Consider the following 15,288-nt stretch of genomic DNA (forward strand, 5'->3'; position numbering starts at 1 on the left):
AATGAAAGTTACATTTACTACACAAAGTTTACAGAAAATGGATCTAATCACAGGAGAAAGCTGCTCTTGTGTCACTAAAGGACAAGATTTGGAGTCAGGAAACCACGGCTCTGTCGCAGGCAGATTTGGGGCAAGACATTTAATCTGTTTGTGCCTTAATTCCCCCATTAGTAATATAGGGATAATAATATTCCCCTAACTCATAAGGATATTGTGAGACTAAATTCAATAATATTTGTGAAAGGCACTGAGCTCTCTAAATCACGGTAAGTGTATAAGTAGCAGAGAACGAAGTGAGCCAGCTATTCTTGCAAAAACAAGTAGAGATCAAAATGTTTATTAAGGGTTGCAAAAAGAACATTCTGAACTCTGCCAAGTTGGGAGATGATTGTACCAGCAGACTTATTAATGCAGGAATTTTTTCACGCCTCTGTCTCTGAAGGACAGAATTTTGTGCATTTTCTAAAATAGTTACTTGTTTTTATTTAACCTCCAACCGTCAATATTTTAAACATCTTTTTTTCTTATGAAAATAGATACAAATACACAATAACCAAAGTAGCTACAAATATTTCCCCCTTTTCTATGGGTGTAGAGGCCCTCTTGCAAGAGAATTAGTGTATTTCCTTTGAGGTGGGAGTGGGGAAAGGAAAGAGCAGGATTTAAGGGGGCTGTGCAGTGCAGGAGAAATCCCCACATGGCACAGAGACCAGGTCCCAGAGATCTCCCTGTGTGCTACCACACCACATCTGTTTATATTCAGCCCTTCCAAATACCATAGTGAAGATTCCAGTGGCTGTGGAGTAGCCGGGGAGACTCTTCTGCCTTTTCCACTGCCAATTTCCCCAATACAGTTCGTGTACCATCTCATTCAAGATTACCTGCTAAACCACTATGAATGACAATTTCAAACGAGCAGAAATAATGTGTAAGCCACAAACAATGTTTGAAGTACTTCGGGATCTTCCAAAGCTGGGCTACTGTAAGCCATGAAGGATTGCGGGTGTTATCTCAGGTCAGACTAAATGAAAGTTTTTCCCCTTCATTAACTCCGACAGCTAAATTCCAGCACCGGGTCATTCCTTGAGTTCTTAATCAAAGCATTTTAGATATTTTCAAGGAAACAGAAAAACAAGAATATTTAGTTCAAATAGGCAGAAGATGAGCAAACTGACCACTTATTGCAGGTGTTTATTTCTGAACTAAACTGGAATGTGCTTATTCTGTGCTATAGCTCTGCAATGTTTGAAGTATATTTCACTGACTGGGGGATGGCTGGGGAAGCAATGCTGAAGCTAGAATGTGAGGGAAAACACAGAGAGTCTGAGGAAAAAATCACAGGCTCATCATGTTTCATGGTACTTCAGTCTATCCTTCTGCCAGATAGTCTTTTGTGAAAAATAATAATGGTGAGGGCAGAAACAGCAGGGGAAGGAAGGCGGAAAGCAGCAGGATAGAAAAGGGAGCATAGTTTTGGTTTGAAAATGAAAACATGAGCAGGAGGAAATTGCCCCAAGCCAGATACCAATGTGTTTCTCTTATAGGAGGGAACACAGATCAGCCAGGACTGGCTGTAAGTTTGGCAGCCTCTGTGTACTACAAGGCAACGGCATTCATATTCTCTTCTTACAGCACAGTGTATCTATAAACCCTTCCTAGATCTGACATCAGTCTGAGATTGGGTCTGTAAGTGTATATTTGGTGTCCATGAGTGTGTGCATGCATTTTACCACAGGTTATTGAAACAAAAGAGAACAGTGAAATTTTCCTGAAGAAAACCCTATAGCCAAGATTTTCAAGAATGGGTCCCTACGGTTTGATTGTTAACTCTATATTTTGGTTTCTAAACTAGAGGCTGATGAGCACTCAGAAGTCAATGGTACTGCTGATTGTTCAAAACTTATGAAAATCAAGCCATTTATTTAGGGGCCCGAATATGTATTTAGGATTCCAACTTTAGGGATCCATCTTTGAAAATCTTGGCCTATTTTTCTTAAAAAATAGGAAATAAATAAATTTTAGATGACTTCAGGGAAACTACTCCTGGCACTATGCTTAGCATTTTCAGAGAAGTTAGCACTGTTGATAAATAAACTGGAGAAACATTAACGATCAGTTTAGTGTAGATGAAACAAATAAAGGAAAAGCAAAGTTTACTGTGTGTTTGCTGTTATGTCTAGAGGGAAGTGAGGAGGAAGAAAAAAGGGATGAATGTTTATGCTCTGTGAAAGCTCCCCTAATGAGATAACACCTGTGATTCTTCATGCCTTACAGTGGCCCAGCTTCAGAAGACCCTGACATACTTAAAACATTGTTTATGGCTAGCACATTATTTCTACTCATTTGAAACTATCTTTCATAGTGGTTTACCAGTAATTTTGAGTGTCAGTGTACATTAACTGTACTGGGGAAATCTGTAGTGGGAAAGGAGAAAAGTCTCCCTGGCTACTCCACAGCCACTGTAATCTCCACTGTGGTATTTGGAAGGACTGAATATACACAGATGTGGTGTGGCAGCAGGGCCAGTGCTTCCATTTAGGCGACCTAGGCAATTGCCTAGGGTGCCAGGATTATTGGGGGGTGGCATTTTGCTGGGGGGGTGGCAGGCGGCTCCGGTGGACCTGCTGCAGGTGTGCCTGCGGAGGGTTCACTGGTCCTGCGGCTCCAGTGGACCTGCCACAGGTCCACCGGAGCCGCAGAAGCAGCGCGCGGGGCAGCGAAATGGACGTGCGCCTAGGGCACTAAAAACACTGGCGCCAGTCCTGTGTGGCAGCACACGGGGAGATCACTGGGACCTGGTCTCTGTGCCATGTGGGGATTTCTCCTGCACTGCACAGCCCCCTTAAATCCTGCTCTTTCCTTTACCCCCTCCTACCACAGAGGAAATGCACTAATTCTATCGCAAGAGGGCTTCTACACAATAGAAAAGGGGGAAAGATTTGTAACTAGTTATTGTTTATTTGTATCTATTTTCATAAGAAAAAAGGATGTTTAAAATACTGATGGTTGGAGGTTAAATAAAAACAAGTAGTAATTGAGAGGCATGCTTGGCTTATTGAATTTTAGAAGATCTTGGCCAGTTCCTGTTAAAACCTGGCCAATATATCTTCATCATGGGAAAACGTTTTGTGTGTTCACTGTGTAAGTTGCATAACATTGGAGGGAATGTAAAAGTACAGAAACACTCATTTGTATAGCTGAACAAAACGGTGTTGCAATAATACATAGGCACCGTTGAAATAGACACAGACATAGGAACAACTTCTGGTATCTACCTAACTTTCCAGGGCAGGGTCTTCTTTTGGTATACATCTTTTCCAGACTTGATTAGCCTTGATTGAACAGGTCTTCTCTGAACATCCAATGTACCCAATATATGGAAAAGACACTCAGATGTGTTAAGGGTCTCCACACACTTGTATTGTGCCCTGTGTCTTGTTCTTTTTATTTTTTTTGCTGTTAATTTCTAAGCTCCCATCTGTTCTAGTGATTCCCAAGAGCACATGGTGCTGATGATCTGCCAGACTGGGGCCATAACAAATTGCTCCCTATAGTCATCCAGTTTGGAACTATACCTCCTATTTTAACTTTCCCTTTGTACAAAACAATTACTTTACTACTGTTTTAAACATTCTACTAGGATGTGAATATCCCTATACTCTACAGAAATAAACATCAATTCCAATAACATGGTCATTCTTCCACAGCCCTTGATTATGTATGCTACAGGTCATGTCTTGACAACAACTATAGCAGAAAATCTTTTAACTTGTATAGTACTGTTATGAGTTTGTACCACTTATTCTATTTTTTAAAAACTCTCCTTTTAGTTCCTTTCAGGGTTCCTGTGCCACTTGTGTCATTCTCAGTCTGAATAGCGTGAAAATTGTATTAAAATTCTCCAGACTGAAAAATGGCAGAATCTTAAAATACACCATAATTAAAGCCCAACAGACTAGATTTCCTCTGTGAAGAAAGACTAGAGAAGAAATGGGTATAAGCCAATATGGCTTCATGAGGGACATCTCAAAGATCAGAAGTTAAAAACATATTTGTACTGGAAAAAATCATAAACAACAAAATAAGAATACAGAGAGAAAAGGGAAAAGGTAAGCAAAAACTCAGAATAAGCTCCCTAATCCTGCTTTGGGATCCACAGATCTTTGTGACATCCTAGTGAAGTAATGCAGAACTGAGCACTAAATTGATGCTAGCTAAAGGGATAAGTGGAATATGAAGTGTTTTTACAAATATATCAAAGGAAAAAAGTGGTAAACTTCCTCAACAAAGGCCTTTGTGACTGTATCTAGAGGAGAGTTGTGATCCCGTTTGAACATATACAGGGTTTGTCCATACTTGAATTTACAAGTGTATTAGGTAACTCAAGTTAATTGACAATCAGTGATTTAAAGCTGGATCACCCGCTCGTCTAGACAAACTGTGTGCGTCTGTCTTTGCTACCACTCCATCGTGCGCGACTCTTCCAGCATAGAGTTAATAGGTAACAGAGCCCTCTCCACGCCAGAGTCCTTTGCCCTGATGGTTGGGGGCAGAGTCCATCCTCTGAGCCCCACCTGCCCTAACACATAGGGGGCAGGAGAAGGAACGTGCCCATGTCTTGCGCTTCTAACACTATTTATTTAGTAATTTTTTAGTCACAGGTACTAACCACGCATGCGCTGCTCCACGCTAATAGACGCACCCACCCATCAGTCTCTCTCCGGTTGAGGCGGGACACGACGTTTTGATTGGTTTGGCGTGTTATACGTCACTCCCCTGCTCTTCCAATCGCCGTCAGGGTGCTTTCAATTCCCCTCCTCTCCCCGGTTGCAAAGACGGCGACTTGCTCACCTGCGGCGCGCGCTGGAGGTCGCAGTGGTTTGCGAAGATCCGGGCTATTGAGACGCGCTCCCCCCTCCCCTTGCGCCCCGGCTCTCGGGCGCGCGCCGCCAAACCACCTAAGCGGTCACGCGCCAGCCGCCCAGCATTGGAAGAAAGTTACTAGCCGAGGGTGGGGCGGAGCCGGAGCAGAATCGCGACCGGGCCGGGAGACACGGGCGCTGCGTGCGGAGCGCTCCGGGGCTGGAGGTGAGGCCGGTGGGGCGGGTCTGCAGCCGCAGCGCGGGCGAGCGGCAACTCCGCCAGTCCAGGCAGGGGGTCTCGGGGCCAGGCTGCGGGGGCTGGCCCCGGGGTGGGGCGGCGGCGGGAGGGATCAGTCCTGGCGCGGGGGGCCGGTCCGCCTGCTCCAGGGATTCGCCCTGTCCCCATGAGGGGCCCGAGGTGGCCGCGATCGGCGCGGCGCTGTGCGCGCCCTCCCGCCCGCGGGGAGAGGGACCTGCCGAGCGCAGCCGCCTGTCCCCGCTCTGTCCGGTGGGGATGGGGGGCGGGTCTGTGTGTCGGGGTGGCGTGGGGTGAGGGGACGTTACAGTTACATGACCCTAACTGCCGTGGTGTTAACCAGCCTCGCGGACCCTGAGCGCACCTCCCCACCTGTTTCCTAAACCCCTTTAGCTTCAGGCTTCCTTCCACCCATCCCCTTCTCCCACCGCGGGTTGATCAGTCACTAGTGCCACCCCGACTCTAAATAGATGCGAACGTCTCGGAGTAAATATTTTGGATATAAAGCCTCTCCAGGCGATGCTTCTGGTCATTCGTTGTTTTTCAAGTGGCTGTTTTGTTAAACGGCATATATTGGGGCGGGGCGGGGGGAGGGAGAAGATAGTGTTGTTGCATTGGTAGTGCAAGGAGGGATTAATTGCTACGCTGCCCTCTAAATTGAGAACAGGGGTGTTTTTACATTAAAACATTTCAGAAAAGATGTTTACATGTTACTACAACTCCTATACACAAACTTACTGGTTTATGTTCCCTCCTAATATGATTGACTGTAATATTCAATCAATGCAAGCTCATGTTTATATATGTAAATGTATAATACAAAGTTAAAAGACATGTGACAGCTAGGTTAAATATTAAATAGTATTTTATGGACCTGTTGTAAACATTCTTTGAAATCAAGAAATGCAAGTGCAGGTATAATGGGGTAGATTTCCACTGCTTGACATTTGATCACTTGTAGCATAATATACAGGTGCTAGATATTTTCCTTTATACAAAGAATGTTTCAGAAGCTGTGTGAACTGCATGCTCAGTGTCTGAGATGTAGAAGACATGTAAATTTATTCCTTAATTGGACATATTTGGTTTTCTGTGCTCTTTCATTATCTGACAAGCTGTTCAGACCCTTTAAGAACAAACATGGGAAATTTACTTGTATTGTCCATTCTCTGTATAAACCATCTTTTTCCTGGTGTGCTTCATAAAAGAAAACATGCAGCATCTGTTAAATATATTTACTTACATCCTAATCCTGTAAAGATTTACGCACTTCCTTAACTTGAAGTCAACGGGACCATTCCAAGTGCAAAATATTAAGCATAAATCTTTTGCATGATTAGGTCCCCACAGGCTACTTTGGATTATGTATTGAAATTACTGTACATTTGTGAATCTAAAAATGATTGACTCATTTCTGTTTTACTATCCTATTATGAAATGAAGGCATAATTTGAGGTATTAAAAGGGTGAGAGTTCATACTATGTTTTAAAAAGTAAAGTTTTACAGCTTGATTAACCGAAGTGGTACTATTTGTTACCAATAAGGTTTTTTTATAAGAAAAGTAAACAATATTATTAAAGTCACAACATTTGTATCAACAACTATTTTTGTTGATAGATGTATATTGTAGGTAATAAAAACCCTTTTAAGGATATACTTCACTGAATCAGTCATACAAACTTTTTCAATATATATGAAATATATTTAACATTTTTAACAGAATTCTGTAGAAAGCCTCCTGATAAGGGGTGTGTGTGTGTGTGTATAAATATACATATACATATATAAATAAAAAATCAGTATTAAATACAAAGATTGCATTAGTATTCACAGAAAGCATCTCAAGCTTCACAAGAATACTCTGAACAGCTTATGGTACCTGGTGCAGAAGAATCTTTTGCAATGTTACTTATGGAAATATGAGATCATTTGTACTGATAATATCTGTCTGATTAGTTGAACTACATTATCCTCAGTCTTGCAAAAATATTTTTCCCCCTTAGAATCTCAAAATACATTACAAATTACATATAACACTGAAATGTACAAATCTCTGTGGCTTGGAGAATGGTGGCTGAGCAACTAGTGCATACTACTGTGGGAAGTGGAACTTTTTAGCCTTAGACAGTGAAGCCTGTTCTTACAGATATTTGTCAATGTGCCCTCTTTTTTATGTATAGTAAATGTATTATGCTAATAATGCTTAAACAGGAATAAGTCAATTCTGACCGTACCTTTCTGTTAGGGAATAGCTAAGTAGCACCTGCATTTTAAAGGTTGTATGGCACCATGAGCAGATAACACATTTCTCAAGAGTCCTACTAAACATGATTAAACAGCTTCACTTGATTAAATATTTAATAACTTTTACATAAAAATAACTTTTTAAAAATATCTCTTCAGAGAGGAAATGTGTCCTGCATCTGTGCATGCATAGTAGAGGTCAGTGATTTCCATGCAAAATATATTGGAGCAAACTTCATTTATAGACATGAGATCAATAACATCACTTTAAATTAGATTGGGTTGGTGGCTTAGTGCAACATTGTTCCAAAGATCTCAGTCTAAAACTCTTGATGTTCTCAATTCAGGATTATTTTATTACTTGTGGTAGTGCCTAGAGGGCCCTAGTAATGGATCGGGGTTACACTGAGCAAGGCATTGTACAAACATGTAATGAAAAAAGGAGTCCATGCTCCATAGAATATGATGAAAGATAACAAGTGGATATCACAACTAGTCAGGGGTACCACAAGATAACAGTGAGACTGTCCTGATTACTGTAATAAGCAGCAAACTGGTTAGTCATGCCAAATATTTGGGAGCCTCATAGCATAAGTGAGTTTTAAAGAGGATAAGGCAGTGGTTTTGAGGATTTAGAGGGAGCTGCCTGTATATGAGGTGGCATGGGAAAATGCAGAAGGTGCTTGTTGGAAAACTTGACTAAAGGAGAACAAAGACTAGTATTACTTGTGGAACAGAGGGGGTTTTTACTGTGCTTGATGTAGTAGGAATGAGGATTCAGTGGAGATACACGAACTGTGTGTAAGGGGGGGGCGCAGTTTTTTTGCAGATGTGGCTTGAATGGATGGGGAGCAAGATGGCATCTGTGAGGATCAAAAAGTGGGGATATTATAGTACTGAAGCTGTAAAATGAGAATCTGAACCAGAGTTCTAGCTGTATGGACAGAGAGGAAAGTCTGTATCTTAAATATGTTGTGCAGGAAGAAGTGGCGAGATTTAGACACCTTCCATATGTTGAGGAAGTGGTCTGAGTCAAAAATGGATTCCCAGATTACAAACCCGAGGGATGATGATGGTGTAAGTGGGGAGAGTTTGTGGTGGGAAGATTATGCTCAACATAGCCAAAATTGAGCTCTTAATCATATGGCTGGGTATCCACAAGGATATGTCAGACAGGCCAATATTTTAGATAGGCTTGTGAATCATCAGTGTAAAGATTATCATTATTAAGGCATGTCTTCGAGTGAGATCCGCAAAAGAGGGTGTGGTATGAATAGAGGAGGGGGCCAAAATGGAGCCTGTTAGACCTGCACTGAAAGCTAGAATGAGTATGAGGCCATGTCCAGACTATCCGCCATATCGGTGGGTTAAAATCGATTGCTCGGGGATCGATATATCGCGTCTAATCTAGACGCGATATATCGATCCCTGAGCGCGCTTATATCGATTCCGGAACTCCATCAACCCCAACGGAGTTCCGGAATCGAAAGGGAGAGCCGCGAACATTGATCCCGCACGGTGTGGACGGGTGAGTAATCCGATCTTAGATATTCGACTTCAGCTACGTTATTCACGTAGCTGAAGTTGCGTATCTAAGATCGATTTCCCCCCCCGTAGTGTGGACCAGCCCTGAGAATGAACCTTAGACCAAAATGCTGAATGATTAGAGAGGCAGGAAGATAGAATAAGAGCCCAGGCAGGACAAAATTTCAAATGAGCGCATGGTTAACTGTGTTGAATACAGTTGACTTGTTCAAGGAAGGCAAAGAATACCAATTCTGAGACTTGAACAGAAAGAGGTTAAGAGACTTCGGTGAAAGCTGTTGTACTAGATTGCATGCTGATATTTTGAATTAAGTGGAAATTTGTCTTTTTATCTGTTGCTTTGGGGAAATTTTGTTCAGCATTCCAGTGATGGGTATTTCTAAAGTGGATCCCTATTGAAACATGTTATGCTACTTTATAAATCATAGAACTGTATTCTTCACTTCTGTTCAAAGTAAACAAATGGAATATTGGAGTTACATAATCAGTTCAAGGTAGAAGTTTGGAACTTCTATGTGAGAATAACTGTACATTAAATAGACGTAACATGCTATTTGATTCCCTATTTCAATGGTAGTTTTGTTTTGCATTGGCAGGGACTTGGAGAACAGAATTGGTATTCTAAGCCAATATTTTGCTCAAAAGCTTGAAAGTGTGTGGTTTCCTATTCAAAGCCAACATAAGAGTGACAGCTGTCATAGGGTATGTCTGCACAGCAGCTGAGAGATGGGATTCCCAACTCAGGTACACATACATACACTAACTGTTCTAGCTAGTGCTTAAGAATAGTTGTGTGGCAGCTGCAGCAGCAAGGGTGGGAGCTTGGACTAGCTGTCAGTATACAATCAATCATCCCACCTGACCTCTCCAGGGTGTGCACTTGGGTGGCTAGCCAAGCTACCACCCATGCTGCCTTAGCCACACCGTTATTCTTAGGTGCTAGTTTAAGCCGATTTAGTGTATGTATGTCTACTTGAGCTGGAAAACCCATCTCCCTGATGTAGACATACCTTTAGTGACTGCACTTAAGTAAAAGCAGCAAAGAATCCTGTGGCACCTTATAGACTAACAGACGTTTTGGAGCATGAGCTTTCGTGGGTGAATACCCACTTCCTCAGATGCATGTAATGGAAATTTCCAGGGGCAGGTATATATATGCTAGCAAGCAAGCTAGAGATAACGAGGTCAGTTCAATCAGGGAGGATGAGGCCCTGTTCTAGCAGTTGAGGTGTGAAAACCAAGAGAGGAGAAACTGGTTCTGTAATTGGCAAGCCATTCACAGTCTTTGTTCAGTCCTGAGCTGATGGTGTCAAATTTGCAGATGAACTGAAGCTCAGCAGTTTCTCTTTGAAGTGTGGTCCTGAAGTTTTTTTGCTGCAGGATGGCCACCTTAAGGTCTGCTATAGTGTGGCCAGGGAGGTTGAAGTGTTCTCCTACAGGTTTTTGTATATTGCCATTCCTAATGTCTGATTTGTGTCCATTTATCCTTTTCCGTAGAGACTGTCCAGTTTGGCCGATGTACATAGCAGAGGGGCATTGCTGGCATATGATGGCGTATATTACATTGGTGGATGTGCAGGTGAATGAACCAGTGATGGTGTGGCTGATCTGGTTAGGTCCTGTGATAGTGTCGCTGGTGTAGATATGTGGGCAGAGTTGGCATCGAGGTTTGTTGTATGGATTGGTTCCTGAGCTAGAGTTATTATGGTGCGGTGTGCAGTTACTGGTGAGAATATGTTTCAGGTTGTCTGTGGGCGAGGACTGGCCTGCCACCCAAGGCCTGTGAAAGTGTGGGATCATTGTCCAGGATGGGTTGTAGATCCTTGATGATGCGTTGGAGGGGTTTTAGCTGGGGGCTGTATGTGATGGCCAGTGGAGTCCTGTTGGTTTCTTTCTTGGGTTTGTCTTGAGTAGGAGGCTTCTGGGTACACGTCTGGCTCTGTTGATCTGTTTCCTTATTTCCTCGTGCGGGTATTGTAGTTTGAGAATGCTTGGTGGAGATTTTGTAGGTGTTGGTCTCTGTCTGAGGGGTTAGAGCAGATGCGGTTGTACCTTAGTGCTTGGCTGTAGACAATGGATTGTGTGATGTGCCCGGGATGGAAGCTGGAGGCATGAAGGTAGGCATAGCGGTCGGTAGGTTTTCGATATAGGGTGGTGTTAATGTGACCATCACTTATTTGCACCGTGGTGTCAAGAAAGTGGACCTCCCGTGTAGATTGGTCCAGGCTGAGGTTGATGGTGGGGTGGAAGCTGTTGAAATCGTGGTGGAATTTTTCCAGAGTCTCCTTCCCATGGGTCTAGATGATGAAGATGTCATCAATGTAGCGTAGGTAGAGAAGGGGCATGAGTGGACGAGAGCTGAGGAAGCGTTGTTCCAGGTCGGCCATAAAGATATTGGCATATTGTGGGGCCATGCGGGTGCCCATAACAGTGCCACTGATCTGGAGATATATATTGTCATCAAATTTGAAATAGTTGTGAATACTTGGATATTATTACTGTTACAAATCAGACCAGTTGTGTGACAAACTTAATGTAGTTCAAAGTAGACTGGATCTGCACTTGAAATTAAACTTTAAATCTTTTGGTCACTGTTCTCAGTTGACTTTTGAGTTAAGATCCCATTGAGATGAATATGAGGTTCACACCTCCAGAGCAAATAGTTTGTCTCATTTCTGTAGTTTCAAGAAGAGGCATCACTCTATTGTTTCACATTTGGAAAGAGTTTAGATTGGGGCCTTGATCCACTAACACAGTACAAAGACCAAATAACCAGGACTAAAATTATTTTTATAGCAGCTTAAATGCTGCAGAGAACACTGAAATTCAGCTTGTCTTGATTGCAGGATTTGTCACTTGCTTCTAGTAGAAAAAGTGACAGTATCTGTAATGATATCGTTAAATCACTAGCCAAAATTCCAGATTTCCACTCCAAATTAAACCCATTTAATTTCTTTCCTCTTCTGTTCTTTCCCTAGCAGTGAATTTGGTTGTTACCTTTTCTTATTCCTTGTCGTTTTAGATCTTAGAACATGGTCTTATTTATCTGAATCAGTTTAGAAACTGATATAGTGCACCCTCTTGTGTTGACACTTTTTCTGTCTTTTCAATTTAGCTTAAGTTGATAAGAGCTAAATTGATACTTGTCACTCTTGAACTGAAATGAGTGCAGTGAATTAATTAACTCTATTTCTAAATTGATTAAGTTAGTGGCACAACTTTTCTTTCATAGACAAGAGGCTTCATTGTCACCTCATCACAAGCTTCCTCCACCTGTGCCCACCTGCATTTCTGGAGCTCAGTACATTTATGCATCACAAAATTCTGGATACTGCAAAGGCAAGTGCTTAGCACTAAACTGATGAGATTCAGATGAGATTTACGCTTTGCTATGTGTGACCGTACCACTACCACTAGGATGGTCCAGTGCTTGGAAAAGGATAGCTTGTGGATGAAGAATAGTTGATTGAAGCTGAACCCAAGCAACATACAGGATATTCACTAGAAAGGTGATTAATGTTTAACTCAATTAATGCTTAATACAATATTAACAAGGGTGAAGGCTCTTGGGCCAGAATAGAGGAACAGGTTAAAGAATATGTAACTTAGATGAAATTCGCCCTAGAGTATTTAAGGAACTAGCCGAAGCAACCATTAGTGTTTATCTTAAAGAACTCATGGAGTATAGGTGAGTCCCAGAGGACTGGAGTGAGCAAAAAGCTTAGTTCTGCCTTCAAGAAGGGGACTAAGAGGGAACTTGGCAATTACAGACAAATTAGACTACCTTTGATTCCTTGAGAAATACTGGAACAACATTATAAAAGTTTCTTCAAACCTGGGTGATAAGGTCATAAGTATTAGCCAGCATTGATTTGGTCAGGAACAAATCCTGCCAAACCATCCTATAGTGGTGTGGGGAGGGTGGCAGGGACAGTAAACATGACATATCTGGACTTTAGTAAAGCTTTTGACACAGTCCCATAAGCGGACTAGGGAAATACTTCATCTTCTAGATCATTACTATAAAGTGGGTACACAACTGGTTGAAAGACTGTACTCTGAGTAGTTCTTAATGTTTCTCTTTCAAACTGTGAGGGCCTATCAGCTGAGGTCCCACAGGGGCCTGCCTTAGATGTGGTATTATTCAATATTTTCATTAACTGTTTTGGGTGATGGAGTGGAGAGTATGCATGTAAAATTTGCAGATCACACCAATATGGGAGGAGTTGAAAGCTCTTTGGAGGACAGGATTAGAATTCAAGATGATCTTGATAAATTGGAGATTGTCTTCTCTAACAAACATAGCAACATGTCTTTCCCTCTGTCTATTATATTCTAGTTTTTTAATCAAAATGTTGTGTAGTACCAGGTTGAACGCCTTACAGAAGTCTGTTAGTTAACACTATTGCCTTTATCAACCAAATTTGTAAACTCATCAACAGACAATATTAAGTTAGTTTGACCTCTGTTCTTCAAAACCCCATGTTGATTGCCATTAATTATTTTTTCCTTCTTTAATTCTGTATTTATAGTCCATATCAGCTGCTCCGTTAAGTTGCCCGATCAATGGTCAGGCTGGCACAGGGGGAGGGATAGCTCAGTGGCTTGAGCATTGGCCTGCTAAACCCAGGCTTGTGAGTTCAGTCCTTGAGGAGGCCACTTAGGGATCTGGTGCAAAATCAGTACTTGGTCCTGCTAGTGAAGGCAGGGGACTGAACTCAATGATCTTTCAGGGTCCTTTCCAGTTCTATGAGATAGGTATCTCCATATATATACACCAATTTTTGAAAGAATTATATAATAGTAGCTTTCTTTCCATCTTGGAATTTTCCCAGTGCTCCAAGATTTATTGAAAATCAGTGTTAATGGTCCATTGAGCTTCTCAGCCAGCTTTTTTAAAACTCTTGGATGCAAGTTATTTGGACCTGCTGATTTTAAAAATGTCTGACTTTAGTGGTTTCTGTTCTGTTTAACATATTCCAGAAATAGTAGTGGAATGCAAAGACTATCACCATATAATGAGACTGTCATCTGGCTTTCCTCAAATACAGAATGAAAATATTAATTGAATAATTCTGTATTTTATTTATTGTATCATTTCCATCTGGTAATGGACAGTTATCATTGTCCAATCTTTTTTGTTCCTAATATTTTTAAAAATTGCTTTTTAGTGTCCTTATCTCTGCTAGCCATAGATTTCTCTCTGTCTCTTTGCTTCCCTCACTGGTTTTCTGCAGTTCCTAATTTCTGGTTTATATTCACCAATATAAATTTCCCCTTTATTCCATTTGTTTTACTTATTCATTATTTTTTATGGCTGCCTTTACTTCCCTCTAAACCAAGTCCTGTGTAACCAGAACCTATATAAAATAGAATAGTAACAAGGGGTGTTCTTGTGGACAGGAAAGAGATGAGACTAGCCACTCCACACCAGTGATGGCTGGTGTCTTTGGTCAGATTGTTAAATGGGGATAGAACTAAGGCTTCCTTCTCAACGCATTCAAGTTCTTCCTATCCCTTGTGTTGAGCTGGTTCTCAGTGACTCTCCAACCTTCTCTAGCATGCCAGAGGTAGGTAATAGGTTCAAAATTCTACCAGATAGCCATCTAACTGGAGAGGGGCTTGTATGCTCAATTCAATGGAGGTGTGGCTCCAAGTGAACAGACTTCTTTGCCTTGGGAAGAAGTTTGAAGCATCTTTTAAGGTGCATGATCATGAGGATTAAGTTTCAGAGGGGTAGCTGTGTTAGTCTGGATCTATACCTGCCCCTGGAAATTTCCACTACATGCATCCGACGAAGTGGGTATTCACCCACGAAAGCTCATGCTCCAAAACGTCTGTTAGTCTATAAGGTGCCACAGGATTCTTTGCTCCTTTTACAGATCATGAGAATTGCGCAGTCAGTTAAGTATTATGGCATTTTGTTCTTAGACCTTTAAAATGTTTGACATGCAATTAAATATCAACTTGTTTGGTGTCTTTCTTAGGTTGAAACAAACAACTTAAAGACTGATTATAACAGATGCCAATTCACTCATTTGTATTCATAGAAACAGTAATTTGAGCATATTGTTCTATAAATGTGATGTTTCAAGAGAGACAGTTCTCCAGATTTATCATTGCTGTGTTACTATGATGAGTGTGTAGATTTTGTGTTTCCTAGGAATCTTATTTATATTCCCCCTTGGAGTTAGTGGTAGTGATAATTTTAGATGTGAACATAGTATCACAGTGTCTCAGTAGGTCAGTCCCTGACTTTACGGAAAAAAATGTTGAAACAGGATAGTAAATTTACTTTGGAATTTAATTAGAGCATTGTGAATTATGCATCTCATTGATTTGATTATTGTAATCAAATTTTTTTTAATTGTGTGTAGTCT

General features: G+C 41.5%; 1 protein-coding gene across 1 annotated transcript in view; it reads left to right on the top strand.

Annotated features, from left to right (window-relative positions):
* Positions 1-4,838: 4,838 nt before the first annotated feature.
* The window catches only part of USP53 (ubiquitin specific peptidase 53), a 69,986-nt gene continuing 59,536 nt past the window's right edge, over positions 4,839-15,288 (top strand). The window contains exon 1 of the mRNA XM_050946241.1: positions 4,839-5,088. The gene's annotated coding sequence lies outside the window, so the exon portion shown is untranslated. The remainder of the gene's footprint in view (positions 5,089-15,288) is intronic.

This window comes from Gopherus flavomarginatus, chromosome 3 (genome assembly GCF_025201925.1).
Source record: "Gopherus flavomarginatus isolate rGopFla2 chromosome 3, rGopFla2.mat.asm, whole genome shotgun sequence".
NCBI lineage: Eukaryota > Metazoa > Chordata > Testudines > Testudinidae > Gopherus > Gopherus flavomarginatus.